Below are 19636 nucleotides of genomic sequence, written 5' to 3'. Positions count from 1 at the left end.
ATATTTGTAATCTCTATAGGCATTGTGAATATGGCATTGCTGATACAGCAGTACAAAGGGAATATATGAGTTCACACTACCTCATGGCAACTCAAGGCAAAACTAGAAAAAAGAGAGAGAGAGAGAGAGTGTGTGTGTGTGTGTGTGTGTGTGTCATACTTCAGGGGCAACTAGGTGGCAAAGTGAATAGAGCACTGGCCCTGAAGTCAAGAGGACCTGAGCTCAAATCTGGCCTCAGACACTTGACACACTTACTAGTTGTGTGACCTTGGGCAAGTGACTTAACCTCTTGCCTTCCCCCCTCTAAAAAAAAAAGTATCATACTTCAGCCTTTTGAATCTCAGGCTTGTGCTTTATCTCTATTTCAAGATAATTCATATTTATAGAAACATATCTTCGTAACCACCTTGTGGGCAAAATAGTACAACTTTAATTATTCCTATTGTATCAATGAGTAAACTGAGTCTCAGAGAATTAAGTGACCTGCTCAATGGCCACATGGCACCAGAATCTTAACGTTGGTCTCTTGATTCCAAGTCCAAGTCCTTTTCTACTAACTACACTGTCCCCCTCCCTTAGAGACCAAGGATAAAATGACACTTATCTCACCAAGGAGGATCTGAGATTTCATGTTTATAAATCATATAAAGATCCATAGATTCAAGTTAGCCAGGTAGGTGAAGATATGAAAAAGGAGGTGGCCCTGCATTCCACCCCAAAGTCTGTTTCTTTGTCACCAGGTGAACTTCTGGAAAATGTTTTATGAAATGGAGTTCTGATTGCATAAATATGTATAAATCTCTAAGAAAAAAATTGTTCTGGAAAGGAACCAGTGTGTTTGTGAGTAATTCAAATTTATTAAAAAGAAAGGGAAGTGGAAAAAAAAAACCCTTCTCAGAGGAAGGTAAAAGGTGGGGAAATGAAAGAGGGTTCTCTTAAACAAATATCAAGCCAATTAAAGGAACAGATCCATGAAAATAAATGATTTACAGAAAGAGGTCATACCTGTGGCTTCTTGTACAAAATGTAATAAATGCTACACCTTGAATAACTAAATAAAAATGATTCAGCGCAGACATTGTGATGAATGGACATCTTGCTAATGCAAACTATCAAACAAAGACATTCCACATCTCTCTGTATATGTATATATATTTTTAAAAAGCATAAACCTTTCTTATCAGAGGTTAGGTGAACGAATATTATGGCGTTTACAGCATGTTTGCCTTAACATTTGTCACGGAGAGATCCTGTGCAAAGGGAAGGCTTGGTATGCAGTGCAATTATTTTCCCACCTACTCTTGTCACAAGGTCTCCGAGGGCATTTTCTTTCTTTGCCTCTTCAGATGCCTCCAAAATGATATCTTAAGGTCAAGAAACTCCAACAATGTGCAAATATCTTTCAGGAGTAGTCAATTTTCCCCCAGTTCCATTAGGGGGAAGTTTTATTGTAGTCAGCCTAAGAAGTTAATGGAGGGTCATGTTTCTATTTACCTTGGGACTGGATTCATAAACCGAATTGAAGACCAAACAAAAGGCTGTGCAGCCTGGTATAGCTCTGAGTTAGGCAGCAGTTGTCTCTCTACAAGGACCCTACTGGTGTTTAAAATGATACTGCATTTCATACATAACACATGTGTATTAAACATATACCCCATATATGCCATGCTTCATATTGATATGGTGTGGGGGGTTTTTTGGTTTTGATTTTTGGGGTTTTGGGGCTTTTTTTACTTTTTGGAGAGGGGAAGGCATAGCAGTTGGGGTTAAGTGACTTGCCCAAGGTCATATGGCTAGTTTTATTTTAAGTGTCTGAGACCGGATTTGAACTCAACTCCTCCTGACTCCTGAATAGGGCTGGTGCTCTATTCACTGGGCCACCTATCTGCCCAACATGGTATGTTTTTAGAGCATACAAGTCTCTGTCCATATTTATGTATAAGACCTGCTGATAGGGTAAAATTTAATGAAAAGGTGTTTGGATTTCTTTAGGACAATAAATATTGGTCTTTGGAATAGGGTATAAATCCCAGCTCCAATATCCGTCATTGTGTGTGACTTCAGGCTATAAAAATCATTGTGGTGTCTTAGGAAGAACATTGGGGGCCTGGCTTGATATCATGACTCTGATGTTTACTATATGATCTACATCTCTGGACCTTAGTTTCCTCATCTGCAAAATTAGGGAACTGGACAAGAAGACCCCTAAACTTCTCCTAGCTCTAAGTCTATGATTCTGCAATCTCCAGTCCCTTGACCTGTGTTGACCATGAGCAAGTCACTTGAGGTTCTTGTGCCTTTACTTCCTCACCTGTAAAATAAGAGACTTGGATTAAATGACCTTGCTATATGTGTCACCTCTCCCTATTAGAATGCAATCACCTTGAATGCAGGGCCTAAGACATTAGTGATCACCTAGTCCAACCTATGCCTGAAAGAAATCCCCACTATGACATCCCTGATACATGGTTATCCAGCCTGTAAATAAAGAGAACCTACTACCTCTCAAGGCAGCCCATTTCATTTGAGGGCAGCACCAGTGTTCAGGAAGGTTTTTCTGACATTAACCATGTTTCTTTGGAATTTCTACCCCTGCTTTTAGTACTTCCCTCTGGGGCCAAACAGAATAAATCTGATCTTTCCTCCATATGACAACCCTTCAAATCCCTAAAGACAGCTATGTTACATTCTCTCCCTCCCTCAGTCTTCTCTTTTCCTTTCTCTCTTCTCTAGTCCTATCCTCTCCTCTCCTCTCTGCCCTTGCCAAGGAAAAACTCTTTACCTGCACAAGGGATCTCCTGCCATCCCATCACCTCCAGCAAAATGCCTTCTATATCAGCTATACTCTCTCATTAATATTGAATAACTCCCTCTTTACTGGCTGCTTCCCTACTGCTTACAAACCTTCCTGTGAGTCTTGCATTCTCAGAGAATTCTCATTTGGTCCTTCCAGTCCATCCCCCAGTAGCTCTTGCCCTATAGCTCAACTCCCTTTTGTAGCTAAACTCCTTAAAAAGGTCATCTACAATAGGTAATCCCACTTCCTTTCCATGCATTCTCTTCTTAACTCTTCAGAGTATGGATCCCAACATCATCATTCAATTGAAATGCTCTCTCCAAAGTTAGCAATCATCTTTTAATTGCCTAATTTTAGGTCGTTTCTCAGTTCTCATCTTTCTTGACTTCTCTGTAGCCTTTGACATTGCAACCCCTTCTGACCTTTCCAGTCTTCATACATGTTCTGTGTTGCAGTGATTCTGGCTTCCTGGCACATGACACTGTATCCCTTGATTCAGTGTTTTCAGCCCCTGTCCCCCATGCTTGGAACTCTCTCTCCCTCCTAATCTGCTTCCTAGCTTTCCTGGTAACCTTCAAGTTTCAGCTAAGGTCCCACATTCTGCAAGAAACCCTTCCCAGTCCTTCTTAATCTTAGGGCCTGCCTTCTGAGACTACCCCCAGTTTTTCCAGTATGTATCTTGTTTGTATCTAGTTGCTTATAAACTCTCTCTCCTGTTAGACTGTGAGTTCCTTGCAAGCAGAGACTGGTAGGCAGAGGGAGGAGGGGTAAAGGGGGATGCCTTTCTTTGTGTCCCTAGCACTTAGCATTGTGTCTAGAACATAATTGGTGTTTAATAGATAATAAACTGATGGCCTGATGGCTTGCTCTCCTGCAACATTAACTCTCACTTAAGTTTTTATATCAAAAGAATTCAGTAGACTCACTAAAATTAAAAAGTGTTTCACTAGTATTAGGAGCTCCGGGGAAGTGAGGGGATTTTCTGTGTCAATATAGATCACCAACTGTTATTCAGCTTAGCTTTAGATGCTTGGGCCTGTAACTGTAGGTGTCCTTCAGGGTTCTGTTCTGGGTCCTCTTCTCTTCCCCCTCCATTCTACTTCACTTGGTGACTTCATCAGCTCCCAGGGATTTAATTACCATCTCTGTGCTGACGATTCTCATATCTACCTATCCTGCTCCAGTCTCTCTGCTGACCTCCAATCTCACATCTCCAAGCACCTTTTAGACGCCTTAAATTAAATGTCCAGTAGACATCTTAAATTGAATACATCCAAAACTGAACTCATTATCTTTCCTCCTAAACCGTATTACCCCTTTCCTACCTTCCATATTAATATAGAGGGCAACCCCATCCTCCCAGTCCCTCAAGCTCACGACCTAGAAATCATCCTGGATTCCTCACTATCTCCCACCCCTGTGAGAGATAAGTTGTTGCCAAGTTCCCCTTTGTGACATCTCTCCAATATGCCCCTTTCTCTCCTCTGACACCACTAACCACTCTAGTACAGGCCCTCACCACCTAACTCCTAGACTATTACAATAGCTACTGGTGGGTCCGTCTGCCTCACATCTCTCCTCACTCCAATTCATCCTCCACTGAGCACTAAAGTGATATTCTTGAAACACAGATCCAATCATGTTGCACCATCCTACTCAATAAATTGCAATGGCTCCCTATTGCCTCCAGGATCAAATACATTTGACATTTAAAGCCTGTCACAATCTAGCCCCCTCACACCTTTCCAGTGCTTTGAGTCAGTGACACTTGCCTCCTGGCTATTCTATGAACAAGACACTCTATCTCTCCACTGAGGGCATTTTCTCAGGCTATATCCCATGCCAGGAATGCTCTCCAATCCCCTACTCAGACTACTGATCTTCCTAACTTCCTTTGAGTCCCAACTAAAATCCCACCTAACTCCTCTGAATTCTAGTGCCTCTGTTAATTTTTTAGTTTCGTTTGACTCTGTGACCTAATATAGATCATATTGTCCATGAGGTTTTCTTGGCAAGTATACTAGAGTGGTTTACTACAGGGTGTCCCTAATGTCTGAACACATAGGAAATCTCATTAATTATGCATATTTTCTTTTACTTTTTATTTGCTTTTTTTTTTTCGGAGGGAGGAAGGCAGGGCAATTGGGGTTAAGTGACTTGCCCAAGGTCATATGGCTAGTTTTGTATTAAGTGCCTGAGGTCGGATTTGAACTCAGGTCCTCCTGACTCCAGGGCTGGTGCTCTATTCACTGTGTCACCTAGCCACCCCTGCTATGTATATTTTCAAGAAATGAAATGAATGAAATTTTCAACAATATTTTATGTAATTAGCATAAATGAGATTTCATAGGAAGACATAGGAGACACAGGAAATCCCATTAATTAAATTAAATTAATCTCATTAATGTGGAAAATAGTCCCCAATAGCTAATGAAAGTTTTTATTCCTATGAAACTGTCATGTTGAAAATTTCATTCATTTCATTTCTCGAAAATATACATAGTTAATGAGATTTACTATGTGTTCAGATTTTAGGGACACCCTAGAATGTCTTTACTCCTATCCAAATTCTCAGGAATCTTTTCCTGACAACTCTGGCTGGAAAGGATCTCTTTCCTTGCTAATCTTTTATAAAACTTACTGTTTGTTTATTCTAATTTATTCTTTCATTGATTTATTCAGCAAACATTTATTAAGCAACAAATATATATGAAGTACCTTGTTAGATGTTAAAACGAGATAATGGAGTTCAGATAAAATGATCTAATCCCTGCCCTTATGGTGTTTACAATCTAGCAGGAGGATAAAAACATTACCTAACAAAGTAATTATAAAACATGGCATGACAAATACATTAGAGAGTTACAAAATAAAATGCTATATTTAATCTAAAGAGAATGTTGATTACAGGTTTGGGAAGAGATGGGAAGGCTTAATGGAAGAAGAAACATTGTATTTCCTTCTCCAGTGGATTAAGACAAACAAAGGTTAAATAATTTGCCCCAGGTCGCACAGCTAGTGTCTGAGGCAAGATTGGAATTCAGGTCTTCCTGACTTCAGGTCCAACACTATCCACTGGGCCACCAAGTTGCCCCCTGTTAATTATTTCCTGTTTATCCTGTACCTAGCTTATTTTGTATATATTTGTTTACATGCTGTCTCTCCCATTAGATTGTAAATTACTTGAGGGCAGAGTCTGTCCTTCTGTCCTTGCCACCTTTTGTATCCCCAGACCTCAGCACAGTGTCTGACACATAGTGCTTTATAGAGCATATAGTGCTTAATAAATGTCACTTGATTGATTGGGGCTCTAAGAAGTTAAGTGACTTGCCCTAAATCACACAGTCATAATGTATTGAAAGACTGAAGGTTCCCAACCCTGATAAACCTTCTTGACTTAGGCCAGTTTCAATTGAAAAGATTCTATTCAAGGGGAAGCTAGGTGGCACAGTGAATAGAGCACCAGCCCTGGAGTCAGGAGGACCTGAGTTCAAACATGACCTCAGACACCTAACACTTACTAGCTGTGTGACCTTGGGCAAGTCACTTAACCCCAATTGCCCTGCCTTCCCCCCTCCAAAAAGCATTCAAAAAAAAAAAAGATAGCTTAAAACAAAAATATCCTACTGACTAAATCTGCCATTCTTCATTTCCAAACTGCAGGGCTGTAGCAATGAAACTAGATGAGTGCGTGAAGTTATGTGTGTGAAATAAATATTCTGAAGCTGTTTCTTGGATTAACTAGGTGAAATTTATTATGAATCAAGCCTGGTTAAACTGTCTTATAATACAGCTAGTCTCTAGAATTTACTAGGAGGTCAGGCAGCAAGTTACATAGCTATGAATATAACTTTCTTTGACTTCTTTGAGAGTGGTATCATGGAAGACAGTTCCATATTAGCCAATAACAACAACAATCCAAACACCAAGCCCCTTAGAGAACTCAGCTGCAGGCCTTCTCTTGAAGTAGTCTGAAGTGTGGATCATAGATTTAAAACTGAAAGAGTTCTCACAAGTTACCTCTTCATTTTACAGATGATGAAATTAAGACCCAAAGACGGGCAATGACTTGCCCAATGTCACACAAGTATGAAGTAACAGTGCGGGGATTCAAATACAGGCCCTCTTAATTCTGAAGCCAGATAATTCAGAATTATTCTGAATCTTTCTGCTCTGCCTTGCAGCTATTGCTGCTAAGCCCTGTAAAGAATTTATGCCCATCCAGCATAAATAATTCATTCTTTCAATAGACGTATTGCCATTTAAAAGTAAATTGCTCTTCCTACTCCTGAAATACTAGATTGTTTTCATTATTTTAAAAGTAACGTGACTAAAAGCTTTTTAATTGAGTCAGCCATGCAAGGCCAGTGAGCCAGGTGCTATCAATTGTTTGCCAAACTAGCAATCCTAGTCCATCGATTAACCATCATTTTATGAAGCTAAGGAGTGGTCTACTAAGGCTATATTTCATTCTCTTCCAACATAGCTAATATAGCAAGTTGTCAATCATCACCTTCCCTGCTGGCTTTTCTTTCTGTCACTTATACTGTGAACAATAAGAAGGTTAAAAAAAAAAACTCCCTTGAAGGTCCAAAAGCAAATTTAAAACACTAAATATAAACAAATATATTTCAAATTCCAGATTTATTTGCAAATCCCTTAGAAAATGGAGCATGGTAATAATTGTGTGTCAGAGCTGTCTTGAAACAACTTGCTGAAAGGAAACCTTTTAGAGTCATTCAAGAAAGGAAGACTAGAAGGGACTAGGGCTAGAGGTGTGGGTGTGTGGAGTTACCTTATATGTACTATGGCTTAGGCCCATGGGGTAAAGGTATGAGTCAAAAGGAAGTAAGCTGCTGAGAAATAGCAAAAATACCACTCATTAATTATTTTTTCTTATACAGTGATTGTTACTTATGAAAAATGAACAGTCAAATCTCAAGTATTGGGAAATATACAGAAAACTCAAGCCTCGTGTCCAAATGATAATTTTGCTCTTCCAATTTTTAGAGTTTTTCCTATGAAGATCTCAAACAGAAAATACAAAATGAATAAAACTTCTGATTTAAATTTTGGTTTGTTACAGATAGAAAACATTTTCTCCCAATTCTAAATACATCAAATCTGTTTTTGGGAGGAGAAGGGGGACCTTAACTATTTTATGCACTATTTTACACCCAAAGGAAAAAAATGTTCAGTAAAATACAAAGTCTTAGAGCAGTTTTAAGCTTTCATAGCTTAAAACTGCATTAAGACTTTTAGGTCTCTATATAAGCACACTATTTCCTGGACCTGCTGCAGTTTAACATTTAAGAGACAACATTTACCATGTACTTGGACTATCAGGCCTCATGGAATCAAAACCAGATCAAGCATCTACACAATGCAACCCTATGCAACTGGGGGGGAGAGGGAGAGGGAATGATATTTGTGTGATTTGAGGGGCTTTTACTAGAAGTTGGATAGCATTTTAACAAATCTATCCTTTGGAAATTGCCCTGGCATCCTATGGCAAATAAAAGAGAAATTCTTTAAAAATCCTTGATTTAGAACTTGTGAAGTATGTCTCTTACAAATATTTGCCTAACACCATTAAGAGAGAATTCAAATTCTTCCTCCTCACTGCCCCCCTCCTTAGTCCCCCTCCCACCACTACCACCATGTGTTCAAATACTTGAGAATAAATTCTTCTCCCTTTAACAGCAGTCCTGGCAGCTCCCAACTCCAGTCTGCAGTCTGTGTGATAACCACTATAAAAATTACTATAATAATCTTCATCAATTAATTTTCACTGAAAACCCATGGGATACATGGCATTGCTATATAAATATTTCCACTATAATCATTATACTTGGGTGATTCTGCTTGACAGCATTAACTGAATATTTATTCTATGTAGAAATCTAAACTCTATAGCTCAAGCCCCCAAGTGACTTTTTGTTCTCTTGAAGAATGTGTAACAATTTGGATTACAATCAGAAACAATCTCCAAAGATACCAACCATCAGACCAAGAAGAGGAGCAAAGACATTTGCAGAAATAAACGCTACAACGGATCATTTTTTTCATAAGACTCAGGATTAACAGAGAAACTTGACATGAAGAAACTCTTCTTTCATGAAGAGATAGAATCAAACTTTTATCCGTTGGAAGGGATTTTAGACTTGATCTAATCCAACTCCCTCATTTTACAGATTAAGAAACTGAGACCCAGAGAAGTTAACGGATGGTCACAAAGTCACACAACTAGTAGATGAGGAGAATTTTAGCAACTAGGTCTGCAGATTTCCAATCCATAAATTGAATTGAATTCCTCTAGTGCCATACTGCTACACTGAGATATGAATAGGGAGTAATGCTTCAGTCATCTTTTTTCACAAATTCTCTATAGCTTCCACCTCCAAAAAAATGACAACTTTTTGATGTGACACTTTGTTTGGTAGGAACCAGTTTCATGATTTATTTGGGGCTTACCAAAAGTATCCATTGTCAAGACTCCTCTGGGACTAATAAAAAAATGACAACCTTAGATTTAGCAGCCACACTTAGCATATGGGTCCATTTCTACCCAACCATGAGCACTACCATGGTGAAGGAGAAATTCCTTGTGAACATATGGATTATTTCATTCTTTGAACTTGTATTGCTGACAGCACAATTTCCAACATATAGCAGGTGTTTAATATAGGCTGACTGATGATTACCCCATCCTTATGGAGTTCCCACTAGCAAATAATCTCCTTATCCCTTCAACCAATCATTCTTCCTTAGCCAACACCACCAACCTACTCTTAAACTACTTATTACACCTAGGATCTGCTTCCTTCCCAATAAGTCATGATGCTTTTATTCCAATATTGCAGTAGCTCCTGAAACCCCAACTTCTCTATGTCTATTTTTAGCAAATGGAAATGGGCTTCCTGTAAATATACCCTACCAGAGCAGTCTTAAAGGCTTTGATATGACAACATAAAGAATAGATATTCTCCCTCTGTTTGCATATAACACGAATATATGTCTTGGATGATCGTCTATTGTTCTTAAGGTATTTGTCTAAGGAAGACAAAGACAGATACACCATAGCAATACTTTTTGTGATAGTAAAGAACTGGAAACCAAGGGGCCATCTATTGGCTAAACAAACTATATTATATGAACATAATGGAATATTTCTGTTCCATAAGAAATTAAGAATATGAAGAATTCAGAGAAACATGAGAAAACATAAATTAACTAATGGCAGAGTGAAAATAAGCAGAACCAGAAAAAAAATATATATATATATATACAAGGGATACAACAACATAATGAGAAAGAACAAGTAAATGATCTGTAAGTAATCATAAAGGCCAAGTTTGGACTTGAAGAAAAAGAAAAAATGCACCTCCCCCTCCACTATCACTGACGAGGTGAGAGAAGTGAGAGTGATTATACTGCCAGACAGTTTGTGTATTGGTTATTTTCACATAAATGCTTTCTCTTCTCACCCCCCACTTTCACATGTTTGTTATGAATGTAACATGTTTGTCACACTTTGTTACAAGAAATAGTTTAATAAGTGGGGAGTGATCTATAGGAAATGAATGTGACATAAAAGGTGTCACTAAACAAGAGATCATTTTAAAAACATTTGTCTACATGTTTTGGTCTTAAAGAGTAAATTCTTAGAGGGCTAAGATATGAATTTCAAACAATGACTTATAATGGAGTCAAAAGTCATTTTCTTCATTTAAATTGAATCCAGTGACTTTGGGATTTCAGAGTCATTGGTTTTTGGTGGGGAGTTTTCATCACAATAAATGTATACATAATTCAATATAGAAAAAAAAATCAAAACAAAGCAGTACCATTAAAACAATAGCTGAATTTTCTGTAAGACAAAAATATTCTAACAGGAACAAAATCTCTCCTGAGAGTCCTGAGAGTTTTCAAACACAGCATCAAACAAGTTTTTTTTCCCCATTTTATTCTTGGTATTACTGTTTTACATTTATTGTGTCACAGAAATAGGCAGGGTGCTGAGAAGAACATGAAATAAAACAGGGTCCCAGCACAGTGGGCCCAGAATTTAAATTTTAAATGCTGAAACAGACAGGGCTGTGACTGTGGTTCTTCTGCCCCCCAGCTCTCATCTATATTCAGGGTTCCCTTTGAAGTCATAGGGAAGCTGTTTGTAGAGACAAGGGAGGGAGAAGTAGAAGGAGGAGGAGGAGAAAGAAGAAGAGGAGGAAGATAAGAGGTGGACAATGAATGAGCAGAGGTTGGTATCACATCCCAAAATGAGAGTGCTGAACTGCTCATGAAGCCATGGGATTACATTGCAGAAAATGAAATAGCCAGCTGATTTCAAACACATTGAATGATAACAGACTAAAAACATGTCCAGGGGCAGCTAGGTGGCACAGTGAATAGAGCACCGGCACTGGAGTCCGGGGGATGTGAATTCAAAACTGGCTTCAGACACTTAATGCAAAAACTAGCTGTGTGACCTTGGGCAAGTCACTTAACCCCAATTGCCCTGCCTTCCCCACTCCAAAATAAAAAGCAAAAAAAAAAAAAATGCTGAGCTTCTTTCAAGGCTTAGTTCAAGAAAAGCTTTTCCTGATCACTCCCAATGTTAGAGTTCTATCTCTTCTGAAATTTTCTTTCCTTTTATCCATCTTTATTCATGTTGAATCCCCCAATAGATGGTAATTTTCATGAGGACAAGGACTCTTTTGACAGTATGACCTTGTACATAGTAAGCACTTGAACAGGATGACAACTACAGATTAAAACAGCAAAATTCCACAAGGAGAACACTGTGGTGATATTCCAGGCTTAGAAAAGATGAAAAGTTCGAAGGCCTAGACCTAAAGGTTTTTTAAGTGAATAGACTTTGGTGTTTCTAAAAGAGCTTAGTTTTGAATACATGAATGCCTATTGCTAGGGCACCTTCTCTCCAGTCATAGAGAAATACTTTGTAGCATCTGCTTTGAGGAACTGGCCTAGCCGTTCCCATCAGCCTCCTAGCCCAGTTTACTTCATTTTTATATACCCCACAACTATTCCTGGGGCCCTCCTAGCTTCTGACAAAGAAGGTACCTAACTGCGATCAAATATAAAAGTGGGGAAAAAAGACTCATCTTCATTTTTCTTCGGTTCCAAGCTTTCCTGGAACTAAGCCTGCAGGAGATTGCATGATTTGTGTAAGGCTGATCCAAAGCCAATGTAATGAGAAATTCAGGGTCAGCTCAAACACTTCTGGTGGATTTTTTCTGAGCTGCCCCACAGGCAAAACATCTTGTGTACACACACACACACACACACACACACACACACACAAACCCCTCAGATTCAAGCTTGCTAATATCCTCCTATGACCCCTCCTGGTGCTAAAAAAAAAAATTTAAAAAAAGAATTGGGGCAAAACAAAAAGAATTTATGCCACATAGCTGTGTGACCCTAGGCAAGTCACTTAACCCTGATGGCCTCAGTTTCCTCATTTGTAAAAATAAGCTGGAGAAGAAAATGACAAATCACTCCAGTATTTTGCTAAGAATACCCCAAAGGCCGTGAGGAGTCAGATATGACAATAGTAACAGCAAAAATCTCTAGTGGCTTCCTATTCCTGAACATGTCGAATTCAAACCCTGTGCTTGCCATACCAGATGGGTCCACAATCTGATACCACCTTACTTTTTTTTCCCCATTTAATAGCATTTTATTTTTCCAATCACATGTAAAGATAGTTTTCAACATTGATTTTTATAAGATTTTTTCATTCCAATTATTCTTTCTCTCTTCCCTCCCCTCTTCCCAAGATAGCAAGCAATGAGTTATAGATTATGCATGTAAAATCATGTTAAACATATTTCCGCATTAGCCATGTTTTAAAAGAAGAATCTTAACAAAAGAGAAAAACCATGAGAAAGAAAAAAAAGTGAAAATAGTACATATGCTTCAATCTGCATTCAAACTTCATAGTTCTTTCTCTGGATGTGAATAACATTTTCCATCACGAGTCCTTTGGAATTGTCTTGGTACAGCCATAAAGGGTAAGCCATGAAATACTGAGGAAAATCTTTCGGTACTGACCAATTTAGCTCTACTTGTACAGAAAGTTCCAAAAGAAATGGAAAGGAAGATACTGAACTCACAGCAGAGCAGTGGACAGATCACACTCAGATTCTCAAAGTAAGAGGAGAATTTCCTAACCATCTAGTCCCAGTTATAGCTGAAGCAAGAATCTCATCTAAGATAGCACCAACGGAAGGTCATTTTACTTCACTGGCAGACTTTCCTTCGCTGGTAGGCAATGCAATCCCATGTGAAGCATCTTATTCTGCTCTTAGATAGTTCTCATTGTTAGGAAGTTTTCCTATCCGGCTGAAATCTGCCTCCCCAAAACTTCTCCCTATTGCTCCCAGTTCTGCCCTGTGGGGTCAAACAGAATTCTGCCAATCTAATCATTCTTCTACATAGTAGTCCTTAAATACTTAAAGGCAGATATCATGGCATCCTAAACTACTTCTTCTCCAGATAAGACATGTCAAGTCCCTGACCAATTAACTATATTTGTATAGAAAGCCCCCCCAAAATGGAAACAAAGGAGCATATAGAACACACAACAGAGCAGTGGACAGTTTATACTTCTAGATTCTCAAAACACGAAGAACATTTCCAGGCCATCTAGTTCCAGTCATAGATGAAGCAAGAATCTCATCGAAAATAGCCCCATCAGAGGGTCAAGCAATAGAGAATCATAAAATCAGAGATTTACAGCTGGATCATTGATCCCCGTATGACATATTTTATAATCCTCTTCTTATCAATGTCTATCCTAAGATATTGTCTGACCGTGGAAAACTATAACAGGCCTAGCTGTACTGGATCTAGTCCTGATGGTTCTATTAGTGCAGAGTTAGGTTTCATTAGTTTGCTAAGACTCTCATATCACATACCTTTTTTGAGTCAACTATTGTCCCCCACCATCTATGTCCTTACATTCTTTCTTTCTTCAGGTTAATTTGGTATGATTTTCTTAACTAGTACTGATTCATCATAATCAATGTTTCCCTTTGCAAGTATTCAGTATATAACAAGTATGGTAGCCCAGGTCCTATAAGCTACTCCTACGTCAATGGTACTCAGAGATAATCATCTATCTCAAGGCTTTGACATAAACTGTCATTCCACTGAATCCTCCCCAACTAATTCATAATAAATCACGTGACATAGGAATAGAGAATTTACTTAAAACAGAATGAAGGACAAATTACAAAGAATATCATGACCACCACTCTAACTACCAGCTCCAGAGACTACCATCACCCAAGCTTCCTGGGACTAGGAACTTCAAACCCACTCCTTTCACACTCCCCTCTGTATCTTCAATAAATCTGAAGGTAACCAACCAGTTTCACTCACGACATGGGTGGGGGCTGTTAGAAATCAGCATCAAAAGCAGTCAGTAAACAGTCAACATGTAGGTGCTTCTCATGTGATTTAGAGGGATTCTAAGATTACAACTTCTCATCCCCTCTTTCAGGATTCTGGGCTTATCCTGTTTGCTTTCATAGCACTGCAAGCAAAGTGCACTCATGGCAGGGAGTCAGCACAGGAACCAGGGATCAATGTTGTTTCCCCTCATCATGGAAACCAGAGAGCATTTCCTGGCAAAGCACCTGGGCAAACAGGACATTAGGGTCAGGTCACAACTGCCATTTATTCCCCATTTGTCTCCCTGACTCTGCCACCCAATTTTGAGCAACATGCTCCTACCCTCATTCATGATTCTGTCTTATCTGGGTGGTCGATGCCATAAGTTGGAGCTGCCATATGGGCTTCTGGGAATGTAGTTCAATAAAGAAAACATGGCATCTTGACCTGTCACAAACATGTACCTTTTATATAATATGCTATTTTTTTCTGTTTTGAAGAAAAAGAGAGGAAAAAAGTCAAATGATATCACTTATAGTCATTCCTAGCATCTGTTCTATGGTTCTATGGTTTATCACGTGGTGATTCATATAGATAAGTATACCAGAAAAGGTTAGTAATAGCTTAAATACAAAAGGTACCCTGATGAACAATACAATAACATTACCCGTCAGAGATTGTATACACAGTAACTTGTGCCAAGATTTTATGCTCAAAAACCCCCTAACTATACGCTTTTTTCTGAAAGACCTTCATTTTCTATGTCAAGAATAACTTAGGGGGTTTTGAAACATGTTTCTTTGTTTTAAGACAGGGGGAAAAGCCCAAAGAGGAAGAATTTTATCTTTTGAAGATTATATCGGGTCAATGTTGTAACTTAACCACTTGAGTGCTGCCAAATATATTATTCCAAGTGCAGTTTAAAGGTCTACTGACTTATAGGGAGGAATATCCTGAGAGTTCATAATAACAAACAAACTTATTAAAATTCTTGGATACTCAGGTATCACTGGGTTTAAAATATTCACATATATGCAGTTGATTCTGAATCTTCCACACAAATAGAGAGAAAAAGAAGTATAGATACTCCCATAGGATCATATGTATAGAGTTGTAAGGGACCTCAGAATCCAACCCCTTCATTTTAAAATCGAAGAAATTGACATTCAGGGACAGTAATTGATTTGATCCAGGTCACACAAGTAGTAAGAGTCAGAAACAGGTTTGGAATGGAGGTTTTCTAACCCTAGAGACAATATTCTTTCCATTGTTGCATGCTGATGATTTGTGAATGCCTTTGGAGAAATACATTCAGATACATACACAAAAATACACATACTTCCTCCACTCTGTGTGATATGATGGCAAGACCAATGGCTTTCATGAAAAACAACATGGGTTCAAATCTAGCCTCTGTTATTCATTACCTGTGTAACCTTGGGCAAGCCATTTATGTTCTGTCATCCTCAGTTTTCTCTTTAGTAAAATGAGGAAGTTGGGATAGCTAGACTCTAAAGTCACTACTAGTTCTAAATCTTTAATCCAGTAATCCCCCCTTACCTCATCCTGACTTCCTCTTGGCTCAACCTTACTTGTCATAGACAATCTAGCAATTAGATATTTGAGAATTGTTTGTTATACATTGTAACTTCATCTTGGAAAAGGAAAAAAAATACATAGATAAGTAAGTAAACTTCCCATATAAAACCAGGAACTTCTCTTTTCTACCTTGTCATGAAGCTATTTCACAAAAACAGCTCCTTTGTTTTTGTTAGAAATTTTGTTAGAAATTCTGACCTCAGCTGTCCTATAATACAGTGAGAATGCATGATTGAGGAAGAAATTAGATTAGAATAATTTTTGTTAAATTATTAAAACACCCATTAAATATGAATATATGGAATACATACTATCTAATTTTCATACTAGACTGAAAGCTTGTATTCAACAAATCCATCCAACATTTATTTTGCATTTGTAACATTCAATATTCCATGGTAGGATATAGGAAGTTATATGTATATATGTGTATATGTACATATATACACATATGTGTGTACATATACACGATCTCTCTACTTCTTAGGAGTTTACATTTTAGGGAAAGAGAGAGGGTATGAGGGGTTATTAAAAATTTATAAGACAACATTTAGTTATTGTCAACAAACTAAACTTCTGTAGAAACATAATATCTCAGGTTATGTCAGATACAAAAAAAAAAGCACATTAAGGTAGGTGACCTCACAACCCTACATGGGAGTTGGAAGATCTAAACCTCATTCTACCACTGAAACTCAATAATTGATATTGACTAAGCCACTTCACTACTCTATGTTCATCTTCCTCAAATGGAAAAAAGGGGGGTGGGAGGTAAACTATATGACCTTTAATGTCACTTCCAGCTCAAATGTTCTAAAATATATAATACTTCTTATATACTTAAAATTAGGGAGGAGCTAGCTAAAGACCTTTGGGCCCCAGGTAATTTGGGGGGAAATCATCATGAATTGAGAAAAGTCAAAACTTCAAGAAATGGAAGGAGAAAAAATATGGCATATTTCTTTTTTTTTAATCTTTTATTTTTTCCAATTACATATAAAAACAACTTTTGACATTCATTTTTTAAAATTTTGAATTACAAACTCTCTCCCACCCTCCCTCTCATCCCCTCTTATTGAAAACTTAGAACACCTTCCCCTTATAAAAACAACAAGAAAAATAAAGTTTAAAAAAAAGTATGCTTTGTTCTGCATTCAGAATCCATCCATTGTTTCTCTAGAAGTGGATAGCATTTTTCATCATGAGTCCTTTAGAATTGTCTTAGATCATTGTATTTCTGGGAATAGCTATCATTTATAGTTGATCATTGTACAATATTGTTACTGTGTACAACGTTCTCCTCATTCTGCTCACTTCACTTTGCATCACTTCATGTAAGTCTTTCCAAGTTTTTCTGAGAACATCCTGCTTGTCATTTCTCATAGCACAATAGTATTCCATCACAATCTTATACCATAACTTGATCAGCCATTCCACAGTTGATAGACATCCCCTCAATTTCTAATTTTTGGCTACCATAAAAAGCTGCTAAAAATATTTTTGTACATTGAGGTCCTTTTCCTTTTTTCTTTTTTAATCTCTTTGGGATGTAAACCTCGTAGTGGTACTGCTGGGTCAAAGGGTAATACAGTTTTATAGCCCTTTAAGCACAATTCCAAAATGTTCTCCAGAATGGTTGGATCAGTTTACAATTCTACCAACAGTGAATTAGTGTCTCCATTTTCCCACATCTTTTCCAAAATTTATCATTTTCCTTTTCTGTCATATTAGGCAATCTGATAGGTATAAGGTGGTACCTTGGAGTTGTTTTAATTTGCATTTCTCTAATCAATAATGATTTTGAGCGCTTTTTCATATGACTATAATTTTGGTTTCTTTGTCTGAAAAGTGCCTGTTTATATCCTTTGACCATTTATCAGTTGGGGAATGGTTTGTATTCATATAAATTTGATTCAGTTCTTTATGAATTTGATGTCTTTTATCAGAAAACCTGGCTGTAAAAATTTTCCCAATTTCCTTCTTTCCTTCTGATCTTGGCTGTATTAATTTTGCTTTTGCAGAACCTTTCTTAATTTAATGCAATCAAAATTATCCATTTTACGTCTTGTAATTCTCTCTATCTCTCATTTAATCATAAATTCTTCCCTTAAATCTCCATAGAACTAACAGGTAAATTATTTCATGTCCCCTTAAATTTGCTTGTCTAAATATCACCCTTTATGTCTAAATCATGTACACATTTTGACCTTATCTTAGTATATGGCATGAGATGCTGATCTATACCTAGTTTCTGCCAAACTGCTTTCCAGTTTTCCCCTCAGTTTTTGCCAAATAGTGAGTTCTTGTCCCAAAATCTTGGATCTTTGGGCTTATCAAACATTAAATTATCATGGTCATTTACTACTGTATATTGTATACCTATTCCTGATCTACCACTAATCTGCCACTCTATTTATTAGCCAGTCCCAGAGTGTTTTGATGATTACTGCTTTGTAGTACAGTTTGAGATCTAGTATAAAATCTAGTATGATTAGCCCAGAAAATATGGTATATTTCAACAGACTGCAGGATTATGACCAGATATAAATAATACCTAGAGCATGATGATTTAACACAAAGGTGGAATAATGAAATATCTAGTAAAAGAGTAATTAAACAAGCCATCTGGATCCAAATGGAAAATTCCTGGAATAAAGAGCATTAGGACCTTCCAGTCAGAATCTAGACAGTTTAGTTAAATAATTTTTTAAACTAAGTCTTTGCCTTAGGAGAATTAATTATAGTCAATGCAGAACCCTTAATATTGTGGTTTGAGAACTCATGGAGAACTATATGCCTATACATTGGAAAGAACAAACATGATGTTTATTTTTAAATTAGAAAAGGGAAAAAATGGACCAGGAAAATTACCTAACATGAACTTTATTTCTATTTTTATTCCAGATCTATGGTTGAATCAATGTGGAGAATACATAGAGTGAAAACCCTCTATCAGTGCAGATCAACAACCTCTCTTTCTCAGCATATTAATAGCTGTCCGGAGCACTGAGATGCTCAATTGCCCATGGTCACAGAAGTAATATGTGGCAAAGAGAAGACTAGAACCTACATCTTCCTGACTCCAGGCTCTCTCTCTTATGCCACATACTAAAAATAAACAAATAAATAAATGGATGGATAGATAAATAAATAAGGAGTAACTAGCGGCATAGTGGATAGTGCACCAGCCCTAAAGTCATGAGACCTAAGCGCAAATCCAGCCTCAGACACTTCCCAGCTCTGTGACCCTGCGCAAGTCATTTAACTTTGAATGCCTATCAAAAAAATAAAATAAAATGATAAAGTGGAAAATTGACACTAGATCAATTTCCACTCTGATAATCTAATGCTGTCAAGTTTATCTAATGTTATCATAATGGCACACTTCTTAGATCAGAAGAAAGTGATTCAAGCCTTTGGTTACTATTCCTTTGTACTATTTCTTAATTCTATTTCATTTTTTCCAATGACATGTAAAGGTAATTTTCAACATTCTTTTAAAAAATTTTTTGAATTCCAAATTTTTCTCCCTTTCTCTCTCCCCTCCTCTCTCCCTAAAATAGTAAGCAATTTGATATGGGTTATATATGTGCAATCATATATATTTCCTCTTAGTCACCTTATGCTATTTTTAAGGGGATATCTACACCTGGGATTACATCAGTATAGAAAATTCCCAGCATGAAAACTTGCTTCACTAGTACAGGTCTACAACTTGTTGGAAACAAATAGAGCATTTGTCTAAAGAAATATTGAAAGGTTAAGCAATTTGCCCATTAACACAGAATCAGTATGTGTCAGAGACAAAACCTGAACCCA

At 37.5% G+C, this 19636-nt stretch overlaps 1 long non-coding RNA gene across 1 annotated transcript in view; it reads left to right on the top strand.

Annotated features, from left to right (window-relative positions):
• Window positions 1-19159, top strand: part of LOC138145153 (uncharacterized) — an 80905-nt gene extending 61746 nt beyond the window's left edge. Inside the window, exon 3 of the long non-coding RNA XR_011164123.1 lies at window positions 18722-19159. This is a non-coding gene — a long non-coding RNA (uncharacterized lncRNA). The remainder of the gene's footprint in view (window positions 1-18721) is intronic.
• The last annotated feature ends 477 nt before the right edge of the window (window positions 19160-19636 follow it).

Source organism: Petaurus breviceps, unplaced genomic scaffold (assembly GCF_028583685.1).
Source record: "Petaurus breviceps papuanus isolate PSGF00001 unplaced genomic scaffold, PetGlider_PUasm1.0 90730, whole genome shotgun sequence".
In the NCBI taxonomy this organism is placed as follows: domain Eukaryota; kingdom Metazoa; phylum Chordata; class Mammalia; order Diprotodontia; family Petauridae; genus Petaurus; species Petaurus breviceps.
This window is presented reverse-complemented; position numbering and strand designations above follow the sequence as displayed.